Genomic DNA, 12,873 nt, shown 5'->3' with positions numbered 1-12,873 from the left:
ATCAATGGGGCACCTAATTGTCTGTGTTTGCAGGATGTGAGGATGTTGCTGGGTTGCTCCAAATGTCCTTCTCTGCCTTTGAAGACCAGTTTGGCAGCCCTCCCCTTTCCTGCTTCACCATCTACTGAGGGAGATATCCTCCCACAGACACCTCTCTTTGTGTGGAGCCAGGCCACTTCACACCTCAACAAGGCCTCAACAGGCTGCCAGAGGCTGGCCAATCTGAGCACAGTCGCAAAAACGCTGCAGGGCTGAAGTTGGCAACTTTTCAGGTAAAGTTTATAACTCTTTACCTGAACAAGTTATATTAAATCCAACAACTAAAAGTTGTGGGATTTATTATAACAATAAATTTTATACCAAACATCTGGTATCTGTTACTTAAGGGGACTTTAAAAATTAAAATAAAGTCTCCCCATTCTAGCCTATGGAGGCCATTCACTACAATGAAGGAAAAACAAATGTGGCTGTTTTACCTCAACAGGGCTTATAAAACTATTTTTATAAGGTCCCTGCTTATAGTTACATGGCACCCAGTCCTAGGGGCACAAAGGGCACACCTAGGGGTGACTTATCTGTAAAAATAAGGTAGTTTAAGACTTTGGAACTACTTTTAATTCCAAAGTCTAATTTGCATATAACTTTAGTTTAAAAGCAGCCAGCAAGGCAGGCCGGCCTTTAAAATGACACTGGGCACTTCAGCAGTGCACCTATGGGTGCACTACCTATGCTGGGGTCCCTAAACCTACATGCCCTACCATGTACTAGGTTGACTTAGCCAATTATAATTAGCCTAATTTGCATACTGATTTTACACAGAGCACATGGGATTGGTTAGTAGTACCCAGGACACCATCAGAGTAAGGAAAACACCAGCAAAAAGTGAAAAATGGGGACAAAAATTTAGGGGGCCTCTGCAATCAGCCCTTTTCTCTCACACCAAGATAGACCCAGAAGGGCGATTTGTCATGTTGGAGGGCTACTTGGATGGTGCACCATTGTCTATTATCTCGTTATACGCCCCTAATGTGCATCAGGCTACCTTTTGGCACTCTTTATCTGTATCTCTCCTCCTTAATCCGGTGGTGCCATGTTATTGGGGGGACGACTTTAATGGCACTCCTTGTGTTGAGTTGGACAGATCCCAACCCCCCCCAAAAGAGGTTCAAGCTGGTGCGCTGGCGCACCAACTCTTCCTCTGGTCCGATAATAACCAATAGCATGATGTGTGGCGAGGCTTGCACCCTGACAAACATGTATACTCTTATTACTCCAGGTTACATGTATTACACACTAGAATTGACCTGGTGTACGCAAAGAATGACGCATTGCTGAGAGTTACCTCGGCCGAATACCTTGGTCGTACACTCTCTGATCACTCTCCACTGAAGCTGGGGGTATGCTGAAATCGTGCCCCGCCAGCTGTACCAATCTGGAGAATGCCTGTGGCGGCACTCCAAGACGCAGCACATAGAGAGACCATGAGGTAACAGAATGCAGATACGGCGACGGACTTACGGGTGGAGTGGGACGCCTTCAAGGTGGTATTGACGGGTCATACAATAAAAACAAATTATGGTGTGGCGCTATTACTGCACCACGAATTGGATGCGCTTGAGACTGAGCTACAGCATTATGACCAGCTTCTGCCCGATGACGCAGACGCAGCAGCTCCATTGGCTGATCTTAGGATTCAGTATCAACAGACCTCAGACAAATTGTCTAGACTACACTACTCCGATTATCTGACTCGCAGGCATGCGGAGGGGGATGGGCGGCAAATTGCTGGCTTGGCTGCTCCACACGAAGCGATCCCAGTCACCTATTATTGTAAGACAGGGTGGGAATGGCCAGGTGTTAAACACTCAGGGGGAAATCAATGCGGCATTCTCTGACTACTACTCCACAGAGCTGCCTCTCCGTGTGGGGGGATCGGGTGATGGTGGAGGCGTTTTTGTCCTCTCTTCGCCTGCCCTTGTTCTCCACAGTGGAGAGGGAGTTGCTGGATGCCCCTCTGCAGCTTACTGAGCTTGCGGAAACAATTAAAAAGTTTGTCTCGGGGGAAGTCCCCTGGCTTGGACAGGTGGCCGATTGAATTTTATGCCACTTATCAAACATTGTTGTCCCCCAGATTACTGACTATGTACAATGCGGCATTCGAGGGGGGAGCCCTTCTGCCTTCCCTAGGTAGGCCACGTTGGTGGTCCTTCCTAAACCAGGCAGGGACCCTTTACAAATGGGCTCATACCGCCTATTGTCGTTTTTAAACATCGACTATAAGATATTAAACCTTTTGCTGGCAGATTGACTTACGCCCATAATTACAAGGTTGATTCACGCTGGCCAAAATGGATTAATTCCGGGTAAAAGCACTTTTCTTAATCTGGGCAGATTGTTTGCTGTTATGAACTGGGCGAGCAAGGAGCAAAATGAATCAGCGGTAGCCTCATTAGATATCGAAAATACGATTGACACACTGGGATGGGCCTATCTATTACAGGTTCTCTGACAACTAGGCTTTGGCCCCAATTTCCTGAAGTGGATATCCCTATTATACCACTCCCCCAGGGCTTGGGTGAGGACGGGTACAGTGTTCTCCAAACCCTTTGTTATCGCCGGGGGGACCCGCCAGGGGTGCCCCCTGTCTCCGCTCCTTTTCGCGCTAGCTATAGAACCCTTGGCGCAAGCCTTGAGACTCAGAGCACACGAATGAGGAATTTATGCCGGAGGGTTGTGGCACGTCATCCTGCTTTACGCGGACAACACCCTGCTATATCTCCGCAGCCCCGCGACTGCCTTGCCCCAATTGTTAACATTTCTGCAGAAGTTTGGCGAAACCTCTGGACTCCAGATTAATTGGTAAAAGTCTTGCTTATTCCCCCTTACACCATTATCCGTGACCCAGCGTGAACACCTACCCCATACTTCGCTGACATGGGAATTTTATACCATTTAATACCTTGGGGTAAAAAGTTTCCATGAGACAAAAAACCTAACAGACGCAAACAGAGGCGGCGTTCTGACAGACGTGAGGTCCTCGATGCCCTTCTGGACCTCTCTCCCGCTCTCTCCCCTTGGTAGGTTGGCTATTGCTAAGATACTGGTTCTTCCCAGACTACTATATCACTTCACAGCTCTTCCGTTCCTCCTTCCAAACAAATGGTTTGTCGAGATGCGCTTACTCCTCACTGCACTCATATGGGGCAAGGGCAGAGCACAGGTGGCCTTAAACAAACTTTATGGTCCGCTAACTTTGAGTTCTACTTTGCGGCAGCTCAGCTCCAGTGGGTAATGCGCTGGTTAGCAGGACATAATCTGCATGAATTGGACACTGCGTTGCACGATGGGACGTGACCGGGCTGCTGAGATGACTATTATCACCTGGCCCTGATACTCCAGTTGCGGGGATTAACTTATTGTTGAGGAATGCTGAGAGGTGCTGGTTTAAGTACATCTGCAGATCGGGCTGGGTAGCTCCATATGCACCTCAGCTCCCACTGTGGGTATTGTCGGGGGTGGACGCTACCCAACATAGACTGACGACCATTGAGTGGGAGGGGGTGGGAATAACGGATTGGGGCGATCTCTTTGACAATAGTATGCTGAAGCCATTTAGCGACTTGCTGAGTGACTTTAACCTCCCTCCCGGATCCTATCTAACTTATGCTGCCCTAACTCAGGTGGCGGCATCCTACTGGGGTTCCTTACCACACAAACCTGTCACATCGGTTTTGCTCCAGAATATTCTGACTCATGAGAACACAAATAAGCCAGTCACAAATGTATACAATGCGCTTCGCATTGATAATGCCGTTCCCCTTACCTCTCTTTGAACATACTGGGGGGAGGCACTGCGCAGCGTACTCACTGATGACCAGTGCAGCAGGCCCTAGCAGCTCCTAAAATTCTATCAATGACTGCCCGCTATAAATTCGTCCAGTTCAATTATTTACACCTCACTAATCTGGCACCTGCTAGGCTGGCGAGGATTTATCCAACGGCACGAGACGAGTGCCCGAGATGTCACAATGATTCTGCCGATTTCTTGCATATGGTGTGGTCCTGCCCCCGGGCTATCGAATATTGGACAATCACAACTGAGATATTGAATAAATGGACGGGAGGGAACATGGCACATTATTTACTGGGTAGAACACGCAGAACCTCCAAAAACAAATCAGCAAATAAAATCCGAGATCTGGCATTGGTACTAGCAAAAAAGTCATCTAGCCATATCCTGGAAATCCCCCAGTCTACCGCCGGCATCAAGATGGCTTATTAACGTGCGTGCGGGGGTGCTGGCGGAGCAGCAGACACTTACATCACTGTACACTACATCTGGCCCCTCTGCTGATCCCCCTGATTGGGCGGGGGTTCTTGCGATGATAGAGGGTGAACTGAATCGACCGAAGGGCGGGGTATGGGGGGGTTCACCCATCTGCCCTCCTCCCCTTCCCCCCCTCTTTGCTCTCACCCATCCCTACCTCCTTCCCCCCTGGTGGGCGTGCCGGTGGGCTACTGATGCTCGACTGCGATTGCCTCCTCTGCCCTACACATGCATACATAATAACCACTAATCCGCTACCCTGTCACAGGTGTCTTCCTTGGCACTCCCTTAGCGGCCCCCGGCGATGTGCCTACTCAGTCCACTGCAGTTTAATGTAGATTATGATAAATGTTTAAGGTTTGTTGCTCTATTGTGTTCACCTTCTTCCAGATATCCCTGTAATCTGTTTATAGATTGACATTCGTACAGCATCCAATGGGTTTGTAATTGTCACTTGGTAATTGTACCCTACTAATGCAAATGTTATTGCCTCTTGATCCCAGTCCCCTTGGGCTGGTTACTTCTATGTGCTGTACTGGATGTTAATACTCAAAATGTGCGACTGGTTGTGGCTGTATACTGTATAGACTTGTCGTTTGGATTTTTTTTTTGTTTTTTTTTTATAGTTAAATACAATAAAGATTTTTTTTTTTTTTAAACTACCTCGATGTCCTTCTTCTAAGACAAGTATTCATTTTATTATGTCCTTTTGAAGAAACTTTAAATTGTCACCTTTGAAGTTTGTTTACCCATCTATTAGGCTCTTCACCTGATTCCTATATTTAATAAACTCTGGAGCAATAGCTTTAACCTTTACAAATCCTCCCATATCTTTTGTAAAAGTCATTGCCGATATCCAACCCTGATTGGGAATTGCCTCAACTGGTAGCCCCAAGTTGCTAATTAGGAAAAGCGTATTTGCAGCGTTCCAGGATACCCTACTTACCTGCTCTTCATCTCCTCTCTGTCAATTATCGCATCAGGCTTGTCCTTAATGGAGAAGAATAACAGTCTATGGTTGCTTCAATTGTTATCAACTGCAGTAGCAGCAATTATAAGAGGGAAGGTGGCATAGGAACTAATGATAAAACCAGTTATCGAAGAGCAGAAACAATCTCTTCATGTTTTCTTACCAAAAATGATACAATGAAGTAAATTTCCAGGGTGATAGACCACTTTATATGACCATGAGCAGTACGTACTTAGTAGAGTGGCGATACCACTGCCTGCATGCCCTTTCCTAGACTTCTTCGCAGGACTATTGATGACAAAATTATCTTTTACCTCTAATGCACCAGTAAACCATGCTTCTTGTAAATTCATTCTACTTTTGTAAAACAGTGACGTAACTATATTACCCTCTTCATTTTTTCTTGACACACTTGATATGGACACTATTACACGGACGGATTACTTTGTGAGTATTTTGACCCATACATTAATTTATTTAGAGTATATTTTGTTTACTTTTGTCACGACGACCCATATACTCTGGCTTCTTTAATGCATTTTCTTCTGTCCTAATATGGCCTTAATAACTTTATACGATACGAGGACTTTACTTGTCAACAGTCCTCTTTCGGATTCCATTATGTTAGTTTATATAGGAACACACTGATTGCGTTCCTTAGACACACCGGCTGAGGACACTGAAAACTGATGGATCACATCCAGGTACATGATAATATTCCGTACTTCTTTTTTGCCTGTTTTTCAAAACCTAGGGATGCCTCGCTATACCAGCATAATTGTTTTATTTACTTTTGTGCCTCAGTACGATTCATTATAGTTAATGGGCAAACTTAGCTTTGTATTTACGTGTTTCAGCCATAGTAGACATTTTGCGGTATTTTGGGATACTTCTTATAGGTCCTTCTTTTATGGTCAGACCGTTGTTTATGACACGGGCATATATCTAATGTAGACACAATACATGCACTTGGTCTGTATCAGAACAGTTGGGCATCATGACTTATAAATATAAAAATGGAAGCATGGTACTTATTGGTCACCTTTACCACCCCCTTATTCAGTCTTGTTCCCTTCTCCTTTTCTCTTTCATGTCTGAACATAGGACGTATCATGGTTCCGCGATGCTCTACTCCTGCTTTACTATTTTGGTAACTTTGAGGAGTTTTTTCCCCTGGATACGCGCTAGAGGAGACAACTTTTTGGACTGTTTACAATACAAGTCCATTCTTATGCCAAACACAGGTACTTACCTTGCATTGCTTTGTCCTTTAGCATGTAATTTTAACTGGTTACTCATTAATTGTCTATTATATCCAATTATACCTCGTTACATTTGAGCTTTCCCACATGACTGACCTACCTTATACATGGACACAACTTTATTGATGTCTCAGGTAGGTGGATAGGTTTTGCTACTTCTTACTCTGAACAACCTCCTGGATAATTCAACATGGTATAGGATCTATCTTTACATCTTACATATTATTAACTGCCTCTACACGTTTATATCTGCACTGGTTCAACGGTAATGTTATATCACGTATAAGGTAATCTAATGGGTTGTGTATTTCTAATCATCTTGGCCAGTAAAGCATGTGACACATTTTCTCATCCGCATGATGTAACATCCTTCCACCCACATCTTTTTTCACTGATTTCAGATATTGTCATGTGTTGGACCTGGCCCTTTTTGCAGGGTCATCCCCAAACTTTTTGCCTCCTTTCTCCTATTTTTCCTGACCTGTTTTTGTTGGCTTTTGAACTCTGAGCACTTTACCACTGCTAACCAGTGCTAAAGTGCATATGCTCTCTGTGTAAATTGTACTGTTAATTAGTTTATCCATGATTGGCATATTTGATTTACTAGTAAGTCCCTAGTAAAGTGCACTAGAGGTACCCCGGGGCCTGTAAATCAAATGCTACTAGTGGGCCTGCAGCACTGATTGTGCCACCCACATAAGTAGCACTGTAATCATGTCTCAGACCTACCACTGCAGTGTCTGTGTGTGCAGTTTTAAACTGTAAATTCAACTTGACAAGAGTACCCACTTGCCAAGCCTAACCCTTCCCTTTTCCTACATGTAAGACGCCCCCAAGGTAGGCCCTAGGTAGCCCCCTGGGCAGGGTGCAGTGTGTGGTTAAGGTAGGAAATATACTAATGTGTTTTATATGTCCTGACAGTGAAATACTGCCAAATTTGGTTTTCACCGTTGCAAGGCCTATCACTCTCATAGGTTAACCTGGGGGCTGCCTTTAAACATTTAAACAGCGTAGCTTCCCTTTGGGAGCAGATACACATGTGGCGTTTGGGACCTCTGAACTCACAATTTAAAATTACATCTTTTAGTAAAGTTGGTTTTAAGATTGTGTGTTTGAAAATGCCACTTTTAGAAAGTGGGCATTTTCTTGCTTGAACCATTTTTGTGACTCTGCCTGTTTGTGGATTCCCTGTCTGGGTTAGTTTGACAGTTGGGCTGTTTGCACCTCTCTCCAGACAGCGACACAAAGGGGGCTGGTGTGTAGCCTGCATATTCTGATGAGCCATCTGTGCTAGGGGGGAAGGTGGTAACTCACATCTGAAATGGCTGTGCCTGCCCTCACACAATGCAGACTCCAACCCCCTGGTGTGTGTCCGAGGCCTTGCCTGGGTAAGGTGGGATTTCACAATCAAGTGAGACTTTCCTTTGAAGTAAGCCTACTTCAAAGGCCAAAATGGGTATAATAAGAGGACACAAAACCACAGACTTTAGACACATCTTGGGGTAGACACTCTACCTCACAGACACTTCTTGACAAGAAACCTGCTGGTGAAGAATCCCTGAACCAGACCTGCCAAGAGGAACTGCCTAGCTGCCCAAAGGACTCACCGGGTCTGCTATTCTGACAAGGACTGCTGCCTTGCTGTTGCCCTGCTGCCTTGCTGCTCTCTGGCTGTGCTGAGAAGTGCTCTCCAAAGGCTTGAATAGAGCTTGCCTCCTGTTCCCTGAAGTCTCAGGACCAAAAAGACTTCACTCCTGCAATTGGACTCTGTGAGAAAACAGGGCTGATTGCAAAGGCCCCATAACTTTTTGCCCCCATTTTCCTCTTTTTGCTGGTGTTTTCCTGACTTTGATGGTGCCCTGGGTACTGCTAACCAGTCCCAGGGCCTGTGCTCTGTGTAAAATGGATATGCAAATTAGGCTAATTATAATTGGCTAAGTTAACCTACCTATAAGTCCCTAGTATATGGTAGGGCATGTAGGTTTAGAGACCACAGCATAGGTCGTGCACACCTAGGTGCACTGCTGAGGTGCCCAGTGTCATTTTAAAGGCAGGCCTGCTTTGCTGGCTGCTTTTAAATTAAAGTTATATGCAAATTCGACTTTGGAATTAAAGGTACTTCCAAAGTCTTAAACTACCTTATTTTTACATATAAGTCACCCCTAAGGTGTGCCCTATGTGCCCCTAGGGCTGGGTGCCATGTAACTATAAGCAGGGACTTTATAAAAATAGATTTATAAGCCCTGGTGAGGTAAAAACAGCCAAATTCGTTTTTCCCTCATTGAAGTAAATGGCCTTCATAGGCTAGAATGGGCAGACTTTATTTTAAATTTTAAAGTCTCCTTAAATGTTACATACCAGGAATTTGGTATCAAATTAATTGTTGTAATAAATCCCACAACTTCCAGTTGTTGGATTTAATATAACTTGTTCAGGTAAAAAGTTTAGACTTTACCTAAAAAGTTGCCAATTTCAGCTCTGCATTGTTTTTGCTGCTGTGCTCTGATTGGCCAGCCTGCAGCAGCTTCTGCCAGGCTACCTTGATTAGGTGTGAAGTGGCCTGGCTTCACACAAAGGAATGTGCTTGGGGGAGAGAATCTCCCCTCAGCAGATGGTGAGGCAGGAAGGGGGAGGGCGGCCAAACTGGTCTTCAAAGGCAGAGAAGGACATTTGGAGCACCCAGCAACACCCCCACATCCTGCAACCCCAGACAATTAGGTGCCCCCTTGATTAGATTAGGAGAGGGCAGGAGAGGGGTGTGTTTATGATTTTTAGCCACACCAGTGGGTGGGCTCAGCCAGATGTAACCTCCAAAAATCAGATTCATCCATGTTGGATTTTTAGAGACTGTTGCCTTCTGGGATGGATTTTTGCCACACTTCCCAGGAAGTGGTCATCACAGGGGGACGACCCTGTCCCTGATTGGAGAATCAGGACCCCCCTGCTTTTCACCCAGGAGCAAGGATAAAACTGGCAGACCTGCACCCACACCTCAGATCCCCTCCAGAATTCAACAAGAAAGGAACTAAAGAAGAAGAAGGACTGCCCTGCTGGACCCCTGGCCTGCACCTGGAACCTGCACTCAGAAGGACTGCACCAGCTGCACACTTGGGCTTCACCACAAGAAGGACTTTGCCTGGCTTCAACTGGTTCAAGGAGGGACTCCCTGTTTGCTACAGGTGAAAAATTGCTAAACCAGAGTCCCCTGCACCAACTGCTGAAGAAAGCGACCAGCTGACCACTGTCCAGTGGCCAAAAAGGAGTTTGCGCCAGGTGCATTCTGGGAGTTGAAGTCCGCACCCCCCAAGGACCATCACAGAACTTCTGGACCCTTGGGGTGAGCTGTGGACCCCAAAAGAACCTTAAAAGAACATCTGGGTGAAGCCCCAGAAGTTTGGAAAAGATTTGAGAATTTTTGGAAAAAAGCTCCAGAGAGGGACCGACCCGCCGCGGAAATTCTAGCCGGCTTGCCTCAACCGCGACCCGGCCTGACTTCGTGGTTCGTCCCGGTAAAGAAAAACATCCAAAAAAGAGACTAAGTCAGAACGTAAAAAGTTGACCGGGACCTCCCAGCCATCGTATCCGAGAAGGGCTCCATGGACGTCGGATCAAGATCCAGGTTTACCCCGGTCGAAGGATTTTCATCTCGAAAAAACGACTAAGTCCGAAGGTAAAAGTCTCCACCGAGGAAACCCACATCGCGTATCCGGACAAGGGCTCCAGGAGGTCGGATTCAACTGGCAGGTTCGTCCCGGTGAAGAAAAACTTCAAAATAAAGACTAAGTCAGAAGGTAACTTTTTAACCGAGGCCTCCCGCGACCTGTAGCCAAGCAGGGCTCCATCGCGGTCGGCCTGAAAGTTTGACTTTGCCCCGGTCGAGGTGCAACCAGATGACCCGATTGGCGCTTTTTGTTTCTAAGCGCTAGAAAAGTAATAATTCTTTAAAAATTCATATCTCCGGTTCCCCTGAACCGATTTTAATCGTTTTTGTGTCATTTTAAAGACAAAAATATAAACTATTTTTATAAATTGGTTTTGGATTTTTAAACTGTTTCCTGTGTTTTATTTAATTACTGTTTTGTGATATTTGAATGCTTTACACTTTGTCTCCTAAGTTAAGCCTTGACGCTCGTTGCCAAGCTACCAAGGGTTGAGCTGGGATTAATTTACTGAGACCTAACTGTACCTATGTGGTGGTTAGTGGCTTGTTGCTAGGTGTAGGTACCTACCTGCCCTACCAATAACCAATTTTCCAACAGACTCCTTGTGTGGCGAACATTCGATGCACAGCCTGCCCTGCAGTGAGAAATCACTGCGTGCCGAACAGGGATGCCGCAGCGTGACTTTGCAAGGAGAAGATCGACTCAGCACCTGCAATGCAACCAGAACTTCGACGCACGGTCCACCGGATTGACGCACAGCTGACCCGGGACAATGCAGCCCGACTTCCGGAGAGACGCAGTGCCTGCCGTGCGGGAGAAATTTCCATGCAATGCCCACTGGATTGACACAGTGTTTGTGACTTTGGTCCGCAAGCCCAGGATTCGACGCCCAGTCCCCGGGGCGCCAGAAACCCCGCAATCCAAAGAGGAACCAAGTCTGCATGCCGTAAATCGATGCAAAGCCTTCCCCTGTGTCGAAAATAACGACGCAAGTCAGTGTGCGAAGGGGCGAAACCGACGCACACTTTCCCGTTTTCCATGCATCGTCTCCTCTGCGGTCCCTTGTGGAGATTTTGAACGCGAACCAGGTACTTTCTGCCTGCAAGAGACTTTTACTGTTTTTAAGAGACATTTATTTGTTTTGCAAAGACTTAAGACACTTTTTTATACTTTTGACACAAAACTGCGCTGACACAGTTTTGAGTCAAAAAGTTTAACGCTGGCTAACGCCATTTCTTTGCGCCACTCGGCTGTTAAATTTATACTTTGACGCTCGGCTGCGCAAAAATTGGTTAGAGTCATTTTTTTTTACTCAAACCAATACGCCACGTCATAAAGAAAAACTACATTAATGTGGCGAAAATGACTTTAATCCGGTTTACGATGTCGCAAACAGGAAACGCTGCTTTTTTTGCCACAAATGCATCAAAAAGCAGCACAAACACAGCAAAATGTGCAAAGGAGAGCCAAAATGGATCATGGAAATTATGAGAGACCCCAGGAAGATGACAACCGACCAGGAACCAGCCAGGAGGACTCACACAAGGCCCAAGAGAGGGAGAAGAAGAAAACGAAGTGCTGGTTCAGCGCAGAGGAGCAGGAAATACTAGTGAAAGAGGTGATGGAACACCAGCACCAACTTTTTGTCACCTCTAAATTGCCAATTGGGAGGAGAGAGGCAATTTGACAACAAATTGTCAATAAGATCAACAATGTGGCAGAAGTACGAAGAACAGTCACTGAGAGCAAGAAGTGCTGGCATGACTGCAAGCACAGGACCAAGGAAAAGATGGCAAGGAACAGGAAGGCAGCACTGCAGACTGGAGGTGGGAGTCCAGCACCACAGGAGGCCCTGGACCACATGGAGGAGATTGTGGCAGTTGTCATCCCAGAGGAGATCGTCACAGGGATTCAAGGACAGGACAGTGCAGACTACCAGGATACAACACAGATGCAGGGTAAATGGCATGGGGAACATAAATGCCTAATTGTTAACTGCAAGCAGGGGGGGCATACCTACTACACAATGCATGTAAGCCATGATAATCAGTGAGTGGAAAGGGCAAAAAGGCACGACACGGGGGCATGGGCTGTGTAGGGCAAACGTGGGCACAGCACAGCACTACACCAACAACCTTTGCATTGGGGTATGCTGCCATGCCAAGGATGTTGGAAAAGCAAAGCCAGTCCTGGAGGGTAGGTTACAACGTAAAACTGGCATGCTGTCACACGGCCGACGGTATTGTCGCTACATGAACTAGGGCTCAATTAACAGTCTCTGGCCATATCCGCAAGTTGTATTTACCATTGACAACAGTTGCCACTACCACCTCTGCTGTGTGTGCAGGTCAAGTAGCTAATGGCAGTTACGCGCCATTGGATCAAACGCACCCAAATTAGAGAGTTCAGGATGACAACGTTATCAATCCCCTGTAATGAATAAATCCTGTCAAATGCTAATGTCCATAGTCGCTACAAACATCAGGCATTGTCATAAACATTATGAGGTACACAGCAGTAATGTCATACCCATGCTGCACTTGTCAGGGTCTACCCTGTGCCTGGGTCACAATAGCTGCAATGCCACCATGCAACATCTCAAGTGTCATAGTGCTAAGACAACAGCATTGAGAGGGAGGGCATATGTTTCCG

Source organism: Pleurodeles waltl, chromosome 8 (assembly GCF_031143425.1).
Source record: "Pleurodeles waltl isolate 20211129_DDA chromosome 8, aPleWal1.hap1.20221129, whole genome shotgun sequence".
In the NCBI taxonomy this organism is placed as follows: domain Eukaryota; kingdom Metazoa; phylum Chordata; class Amphibia; order Caudata; family Salamandridae; genus Pleurodeles; species Pleurodeles waltl.
This window is presented reverse-complemented; position numbering follows the sequence as displayed.